At 40.5% G+C, this 10059-nt stretch overlaps 1 pseudogene; it reads left to right on the top strand.

Annotated features, from left to right (window-relative positions):
• Nucleotides 1-2479: 2479 nt before the first annotated feature.
• Nucleotides 2480-10059, top strand: part of LOC138013663 (gamma-aminobutyric acid receptor subunit gamma-1-like) — a 17930-nt pseudogene continuing 10350 nt past the window's right edge.

Raw genomic sequence — 10059 nt, 5'->3', positions numbered from 1 at the left:
ACTATGCGCTTGATAAATTCATTTCAACCTCCTCGTTTAATTTGTAGTTCTTGAGTACGTACTATAATACGTTTTTCTTTCCATTCATTTCTATAAGTTGACTATTTAATATGAATATTCTCGTATAAAATTGAGATATGTATTTTTAGTAAATACGAAAACAGTGGATAGCATTGAACACGAGCGCTGATTGGCTAGTCAAACTCAAGGACATCTTTTGCTGTTCACCTCCGAGCAATTCACGCGGAATTTGCGCCCAAAAATGTTGCGATCTTTGCAGGAATAAATGACTGAGTTAAAATCGTCTTTTTGTGCTATATTATTTCACTGTTTTAGTATATACTCAACTTTTTCGCGGCTCGGTAAATTTCGCGTTGAACGAGATTTGAACCCCATGTTACACTGGCGGTCAAAGGTTGACGAAGACCAGGACTCTTTAATGAAGCCGTACTTTTTTCTCAGCCTTCTTTCGCAATCGCATAAGTTGGTCAGGGAACTTAAACAAAGACGACTGCGACGGCAAGAGAAAGTCATCTCAAAATATAAATTCACGTTATTGTAATCACTTCGTGTCTTTTTCAACCTTTTTAATATGAAAAAGGTGTGGCAGTTCCTCAAAAATGACACTGATAGGGACGGCGCTTCATTTAGGGGAGAAAATGAAGATTTACCCTGAAGTGCTGACGTACTTCATAAAGGCCGGGACATAGGCTAGGCGATAAGTCGCTGCGACACGTCGCGTAGAAGGGTCGCGGCAAGAGTTCGCCTCGTGTGACAAGGTTAATTTTGAGAAAATCATTGTCACTGCGGCAGATTTTTGTCGCTGCGATCAGTTGCACGAATTCAAACCAGTTTGCAACAAAGTTAGCGAAAGCAGAGTTGTCCCACAGTGCATGTGTACACTTCGGCAACAAGTCGCTGCGACAAATTATAAATGAGCCAATGAGAGAGCGTCATATTGAATTCGGTCGGCCGCCAATTATACCCGTCGCCCGCAAGAGCTACGGGTAAATGGTTTTTGCTGCTGGTTTTTGCTTGGTGGAATAACCTGACGCTTTCGTTCGACCCGCCGAACGTTTACAATAACGACCTATTTTAACCTAGTTGCCCTGTTGTTTTAAGATTGGAACTGCAAACTCTAGCAACTGAGTTTTCATCGACCGTCTGCAGCAATTTTATTGTCGTAACATCGCAACTGGTCATTTCGCCATCTTGAAACACAATGACCAAATCCAGTAAGCGCGGAACTTGTTCAAAATGCGGGAAAGGACCTACGAAACTCATAGACGGACTTTGCCGACATGAATGTTTAGATAAATCAAGTATCACCGATGGAAAACTCTCTACACGGCAGGAACCGTTAAAAAAATGTCAATTGTGTAAACAGCAGGAAGGTGCCAGTCCTGCGCTTAACTGGATATCGTGTTCAAACCCAAATTGTGGAACTTGGTATCACTCGGTTTGTACTGACCTAGGAGAATTAACGAAGAAAGCGTTGGCTGTCATATTCTGGTTATGCCCCGAATGTGCCATTTCATTTAAACCTGTTTGGGTAAACAAGGATGTCGACGTCGAAACTGAAGCATTGAATCAGAACGATTCGGTAAGCGACCATTCCACAATGCTGAACCAGCTTTCAGATGTAATGGAGAAACTTGTTAAAGAAGTCATGCCTATGCTTGTGCAAGATGCTCTCCAAAAAAGTTCTGAAGCTGTGTCAGAAAGGAACCGCAAACTGGAATCAGAAATTATCGACACAGGATATCATAGAGTACTCCGAGAGAGTAGCGAGCGCCATAAAAGAAGATGTAATATAATTATTAAAGGGTTGCCGGAGTCTCAGTCAGAAGTAGTGGATGATCGCAGAGCATTTGATAAGACCTTGTTTGAAAGAATATCTAACCAAGTTGGTCTTCAAGAGAAACCTGCGAAAATAATGCGTTTAGGCGAAATTAGGGCCAACCATGAGAGCTCCAATTGCAGGCCAATGCGTGTAGTGTTCTGTAGAGAGGATCCTGTCATTGAACTTATTGCTAAGAGGAACGTGAAATTGGAAGATAAAATCTACTGGTTTAATAGGGATCTCACTCAAAGTGAGAGGAAATTGGAATTTGAGGCAAGGAAGAAACGGCGTGACAGACAAAACGTGTCTGGTGCACACGTTACTAGATCCAGTACATGCAATACTTCAGCTAGGAACGCTACCAGCTGGCCTGTTACTCACAATGATATTGGCACTTCTCATAAATGATCCTTGCCGCATCGCGACTTAAAGATTTTTTATACCAATGCTTGTTCTCTGTTTAACAAGCTTGGTGAAGTTAAATGCATTGTAAACTCTAGTGATATTGACATTATTTGCATAACAGAAACTCACTTCTCTACAGAATATTTTGATGCTGAGCTTGCAATACCTAATTACAGAATCTTTAGAAACGACAGGGACACACACGGTGGCGGTTCATGTATTTATGTACACATGAGATATAATGAGCAAATCTTGGAAACATTCTCTTTACGTGACTCGTTGGGCGTTAAAGTATTCTTGAATAGTGGCGATGTAAACGTTGTTTGTCTCTATCGGTTACCATCATCCACTGAAGAACACGATATAGCCGTGAGGTCTGAACTACACAAGCTACCTATTAGCGACATTGATCAAGTAATTTTGGTGGGTGATTTCAATCTTCCGGATGTTTGTTGGTCGAACGGAACAGTGCGTGGACCCATTGATACTTCTGATAGGAGATTGTTAAATCAAAAGAAGTACATTGACTGTTTTGTTTCTTGTGGTCTCACATGGCATATCACTGACGACACCACAAGAAGGCGGATAGTTGATAACAAAATGCAGGAATCTACGCTAGATCAAATATTAACCTCTGACTCCGACATTATCAAGCAGTTTACTTTAGGTCCCCCACTGCGTGGAAGTGATCATCTAACAGCAATATTGGAAGTGAAATTGTATGATAATGTGGAATATCTGGCTTCTAAGAAATTTAACTGGGCTAAAGGTGACGTTCCTAGGTTAATTAGTACTGGTCGGTAGATAGATTGGTTTTACTCTGAAGAGGCACTCCACTGTGTTGGCATCATGTGCGGCGAACTCGAAAGTAAAATACCACATGCAATTCATCATAGTGTCCCAATTTTAGTACAAAAAAATACAAAGAAGGAATACCAATACGCAAAGTCCCATGGGAGGGTTCGAAACTCCGTCGTGCACGAAAGGAAAAGAACAATGGGTGGCAAACTTTCAACATTTCTCCGTCTCATTTCAATCTCACTTCTGCCCTTGAATTTAAAGAAAAATATAAATTTGTAGAACGGAAACGTAAAGAGGATTATGAAAAAAAACTCTCTAAAAATGTGAAACAAAATCCAAGCAAATTTTTTGCGTATCTAAGGAACAAAAAGAAGTCGAATAAAACAGTATCTTGCTTGCGAAAAGCTAATGGACAAACTACTACTTGCCCTAAGGAGACTGCTGATTTACTAGTGGAGTCATTTGCTTCCGTTTTTACCAGAGAGGAAGCTCTAAATGAAAATTGTGTTCTCGAGAATATGGCGGAACAAATAAATGAATTCACTGTAGGAAAGGAGGAAGTCGCACAATAGCTGAACTCGTTGAACATCCATAAAGCGGCTGGACCGGATAGTCTACATCCTGTGATCATAAAAACTCTAGATGAAAATGAAAACTTTGTCAACGCCGTTACAGTTCTCTTTCAAGCTGTTGCAAGGACTTGCTGCATCCCCAACCCATGGAAGCGTGCAATAGTTACTGCCTTACATAAGAAAGGTTCACTCAATGATGCATGCAATTATAGACCTATTTCTCTTACTTGTATTTTATGTAAAGTATTCGAGAAATTACTTTATAGACATCTCTACACCCACGTGCGTGACAACCTCAGCCCATACCAACACGGCTTTGTCCACGGCAAGTCGTGTCTCTCTAATCTTTTGGAAACAGTGCATGAGATCAATACTATTTTAGAGGATGGGGATGTAGTAGACCTAGTCTACTTGGACTTTCAGAAAGCGTTCGATAAAGTTCCACATGAGCGACTCCTGATGAAGTTAAAAGCATATGGGATAACCGGCCAATGTAACAACATTATTCGTAATTTTATTACTGGTAGAACAGTGGTAGTCCGTGTAGGCGACGAATTATTCACATGGGAATCCGTATTATCTGGAGTGCCTCAAGGTTCCGTTTTGGGGCCCTTGTTGTTTCTTTTGTTTATTAATGACATGCCTGCTATCACAACAAATACAGCCACGTTATTTGCCGACGACTCAAAGTTAATAGGAAACGCACGATCACCTGCAACCATTCAGTCGGACTTACACTGCTTATCCCATTGGGCTGACGTGTGGCAAATGAAATTTAATGAATCAAAGTGCAGCGCTTTGCATATTGGTAAAGACAACCCTAAAAATAACTACATGCACTACATACACGCTTGCAAGTGCTTGAAAAGGAAAGAGATCTCGGAGTGGTTGTTTCAGCTGGTGATACCATTTGTTGGCAGGAACAATTACGAAGAATGATCGGAAAAGCAAAACAAATGACGTCATGAATCATTAGGAATGTTGTATCTAGGAAACCAGAAGTGCTGATAACATTTTACAAAGCTTTTGTCAGACCCCATTTGGAATATGCAGTGCAGGTTTGGGCCCCAACCGCACGACACGGAAACTGGGGCATTATAATGGAAATTGAGGACTGCCAATGACAGTTTACGAGGACAGTTGAGGGCATGGGTCTACTCCCTTATCGTCAAAGGTTACAGCGTCTTAGATTAACGACTTTACTGGAACGTCGAAAGCGTGGTGACTTGATCGAGAATTTCAAAATAATCAACGGTTTTGTGAACTATGGTCACAATATGTTTGGGACAAATACAGCTTATCGAACTCGTAATCTTAATGTCACTTCTCATCATCCATTAAGATCAGCGCATGACTTCTTCAGCAATAGAGTTATTAAATATTGGAACCAGTTGCCACTACGCGTGCGAAATTCAACAAGTATTAATGCCTTTAAGGCTGGTCTTGACCTCTTTAAGTCATCTAAACCTGATTCGCCTAATGGATTCTGGAAATTGTCGGAAGAAATCTTTAATAGGATAACCGATAAAAGTGAACATGTCAATTATTTGCTAGCCAATCGCGATGTTGCCATGCGATAAAATATCTTGTTTTAATAATTGATTTTGTTGTTTTCAGCTTTTTCCTTCGATTCTAGCATTTTTAATAATACATTTTTGATTTTTATTACCTGTTAATAATAATTTTGTAAATAGATTTTGTAAATAGAGATATCCTGAAGTGATATAATAAAGTTATCTTATCTATCTAAATAGCCCATGAGGCGAAGTCAGGTGATTATACAAAATCGCGCGCTCTCATTGGCTCGCTATCTCGGATTATCAGCCGATAATCACCTCGACGGACAAAATGGCTGCCAGTAGTCGTTTTGCCACTGTAATTGAAGATTATTAACAATTATTCGCCTCAGGCTCAAATTTGGCTATTTCACGTTGTTGTTTTGCAGACGACGGCAAAGAAATGGACAATAAGTGAAAAACGCATATGCAGGGCGTGCAAAGCTATTGCTTTTGCCCTCTGAATATTCAAATGTGTGACGTTCTCGTTGCCGTTGCCGTTGTCGTTTCTTCACTCTCTCTTTAATTAGCCCAAGAAGAATAATAGTAGCGGAGGTCGCAGTTCAAGCATTTGCTATTGCATTTTATTATATAAATACTGATGAAATTGTATGATTTTCCTTTTTGCTGAAAGATTTATCTTCACCGCACGAATTTGTATTTGTCGTGGTGGTAACTAACACAATTAGCTAATAAAAAGCGAGTTTCCCCTTCATTTTAAGATATTGAACAAAACAAAGGACCAAACCTCCTGAGTATTATCACATGATCTGTATTGGGAAAAACAAAATGTACAAGCGAAAAAAATCTATTGTTCTCTACTAAATCACTTTTAAAGCTCAATTTGACATTATCATGTTTGTTTTCGTAAGTTTCATATCTTGTTTCATGTTGCACAAGACGCATGTTTTAATGGTTGGTGACCACTATTTTCCTACCCTGGGACCTGGGTGCCAGAGGAACTTTTTTTTTTCAAAGGTCCGAGAGAGCGCAACGCGAGTTGGAGGCCATAACCGAGAATTGAAAAAAATATGATTTTTTTTCTTATTTTTCCTTGAGGTGAACAGATTTTCGAAGAGCGCTCAACTGTTATTGGAGCATTGTATATACTTGTTGATCAGCCTGTCAGGAATTCAGGAGTGATTCATCTTTTTTATCACTCCCCCGGTCATTGCCTCCAACTCACGTACGTAGGAAACTCTCGGACCTTTGAAAAAAAAACCCTCTGGCATCCAGGGTACTATTTCGCCATTTTGGAAATGAATAAAACAAATTGTCTTTAATCTGAACATTTCATCAGTATCTGTATGATAAACGGAACATCACATAGACTCTTGGGGATACGACTTTTATCTTCTGGTGCTGATGCATACTTCCTGTGCTGATTTAATCTTGCACCCGTTCGCTGCACTCAACCGTTGAGTGAGAGATAATATCAGCATTGGTATCCACGCGTGGCCATGTAATTTCTCTTTTTAACCTCTATCATCGAAATATCCGTTGCACTGCATTAAGGTAAATTAATGCCATTATTGGTTATTTGGCCTTTATTACCCGCAAATGAATTGTAGGGTATTCAGCAGTTAAGCTTTATTCAAGGATTAAAGAAGAAAACTTCATTCCATTGGCCCACTGAAGAAAGCATGCGAAGATTAGGCGATTATGCTTCACGGCCCCTCCCTCCAAGCGCAATGTGTAGCCGTATCTCTTAGGAAAAACGCAGCGAAATGAGGTTATCCTTGAATTTGTTTTTAGGCGATTATTTCGTGGTAACGTGTAACAAGCTGACATCTTTTATCTTGAGAACAAATTATGTGTTTTGTCAATCTTCTAAACTTTAACATTTATGGAATATAGAAGTTCCGGTCACACCTATTCATTTCCGGTTGTTTTTTTCAAGTGGGCATTGTAAACATCTTCCGTTAATGCCCGTTGCGGTAAATATTTAAATTTTTACTACTTTTGAATCGGAGGCCAACAGAGGTATCACGTTTCGAAAATAATATTGTTTTCGAGGGGTAGGGGAATGAATACCTGGTTAATTTTTTTCTTAATATTTGAACGTACAGGTACATTACCCAGGCAAAAAGTTTTCTTGTTGAAACATTAATCAATTACATCGTAAGACGCTCAACTTCTTTACACGAATACCAAGAAATTATACCATTTATCAAGTTTATTATGGCAATTCGGAAGAAGCCAAAGGTAGATAATTTAGCGTTGTTATTTTTTCGCAATGTTTGTATTTCGTCCATTTTCACTTGCTAATGAATGCTCTTTGTCATTTAAACCAATCAAAATCGTTTATTTGCTCAATTTTTGAGGTCCCGGATAACAACAGGAAACGCTCCGAAACTCTTTGATGTTGATCGAAATGATATAAATTTGATCCAATTTTTTCACCCAATTGAATCTGCGGGTGGAAGCATGGCCGAAATAGACGAATCTGCGAGGCCTTCTGTGCGCCAAGGTAGGAATTCACCGTTAAATAATTAACAAAACAAGTTCTTGTAATCATGATGAGTGCGCCTGATTTCAGGTGATCTCGAAGCCTCGCTTGTTCAAGCACATGCATCGATTCTTAATTTTGCTCAGTCCTTATTTTTTTAGGAAAAGTTGATGAAAGAGTGTAGACATTGGAGAATTCCACTGAATCATTCCGGCAGTAAGTCTGCAACTACATTTGTGAGGGATGTAGTTCGGCTTAAAACGGAGGAACGCGCACGCTTAGCTTTTTCTTTAGCTCTCCTTCAAATTTGTCAGCAAAAAACTTTTGGTCTTACGGGTTTCTTGACCTCCCGCTATTTCTTCTAACAATTCGGAGGCATAATATAAAAGCTATTGTTCCTTGTGGTTGTTTTGTGTCCGAAATCTCTATGCCGTAGCGAAAGCTTCGAAGAGCGAAGACTTAGAGTTCAGCTGTTTACCGTTCCATCATAACCTTGTGTCATTTAAATATCTAACACGACCTCAAAGAATTGTCGATAAAACTTCTGTGAATCTAAGAAGCCGAGGGGTACCAGTTAATAAAAAGTGATGAAAAGGTCATTTAAGACAGAACCTAGCAGTGCAAGATCTCGAATGTCAAGATTTGGCAGCCATTTTGTTACTCTTTCCGCGAAATTGTTTTATTAATCGTGTACATGTTTTCACAGCCCTTTGAGAAGAAACTAAGTAGGTCACATTTTAGCCCGAGATTCGGTGCTTGAAACGACAAAAAGTCAATCTTCTTGGCGCTGGTCAGCGGCGCTTATGGCAGCCGGTCGTCCATGTATGTGCTCCGTGTTTGTTTTGCTTCTTTTTGCTGTTAATGTTGGGTCGTCAGTCGCTATGTGGCTCAGTATTTTACCTAATGTACCAATACTGCCTTTGGTGTACTTTGTTTTTCCACCGTGCTACTACTGGGTATATTATGGCCTTCAACTTGCAGCTGGCTCGATACTTCGAGACGCCATCTTGGATTACTTGGTCAGGACTTTCCAAACAGAATCAGATACTCCAGTTCTGATCTCAAGTCGATAAGGAAGTTATGTCCGAAAGATCGTCTTCCTGCTGATATTTGGTCTAAATTGGGCAGTCTGGGAATTAGGAAACCTTGCGGTGGAAAACGGGCTGGAAGAAATCGAAGAACATACTATGGCTTACCTGTGTCTACACTCTCCACAGGCCTCCCACTTGCGGCTTCTCTCTCACATTCTGGGGGATCGCAACAGCTTTTCCTTCCCAATATAATTTACAGCAATGTTCGATCTATTGTTTCCAAGATGGATGAATTGCAAGCTGTTGTTCATAATAATAACGCTAATATTGTGATCATCACCGAAACCTGGCTCAATGACACTCATCCTGACTCTATTATTCATCTGTCAGATTTCATTTGCTTTCGACTTGATAGACCTTCGTGCGCCGGCGGAGTTTGCATTTACATCCGCTCCTCGGTGCCATGTTCTCGTATTTACGACTTTCGTAACGCCGGAGATTGAGTCATTTGTGGATAAAACTGCGTCCTCACCGTATACCTCGTCAGTGTCAATGATTCTTGTGGCTGTGGTGTACCAGTCCACCAGCTGTGGTTCAGATGATAATCGGGCTCTTTTGCAGCATCTACAAGTGAACACTGGGTCCTTCTTACAGAAACACCCAGACGGGTTGATACTTATACCTGGCGACTTTCTCTGGACTTTCTCTACATGAAACTACATGTATAACGAACCTCAGCCAGATCATTAAGGGATTCGGGCATCCTAGACTGGTGTCGAGCAACCGTGCAACTTTGTTCACCTCTCCTAAGCAGCTCCCTAAATTGGGTACAAGCGATCATTACACTATCTCCATGTTCCATCTATGTGTGCACCGATTAAGAATACCAACTCTGTAATATGGAGGCGTGATTTGAGGCCTAGCAGGATGCGTGAGTTTGGGTCCTGGATCACTAAACAATCCTTGGCAGTCAGTGTTCGATCAGTCCTTAATCACATGACAAGTATGAGGCTCCTTCACTGATTTACTTATCACTGCGATTGACATTTATCTTCAAATGAGGAAGATTAAGTTAGACCTTCGGCTGATAAAGTCTGGATTACAGTTAAGTTGAAATCCTTGATCGCTCGTCGTCAGGCTGCCGCTGCATCGTTGTTTTGGAAAGGAGTCTGAGGTATTCAAGCGTTACCGCAACATTGTTCACAGTACTGAGTGTTTCAATTGCTTAAGAAATTGCTACTACACAAACAAAGTAGCAGCTCTCAAGTCGGACCAACATCAAACGGTGGTGGAGCGAAATAAAGACAAGCCTTCAAGGGGGTAGGGTCTCTTCTCCGGTGCATTCTACAGGTGTTAAGTGACCTGTGTCCATCTGTTGAGAGCCTTGTGGAACAATTCAATT

This window comes from Montipora capricornis, chromosome 8, assembly GCF_036669925.1.
Source record: "Montipora capricornis isolate CH-2021 chromosome 8, ASM3666992v2, whole genome shotgun sequence".
NCBI lineage: Eukaryota > Metazoa > Cnidaria > Anthozoa > Scleractinia > Acroporidae > Montipora > Montipora capricornis.
Note: the sequence above shows the minus strand (reverse complement) of the source record. Positions and strands in the feature narration are given on the sequence as shown.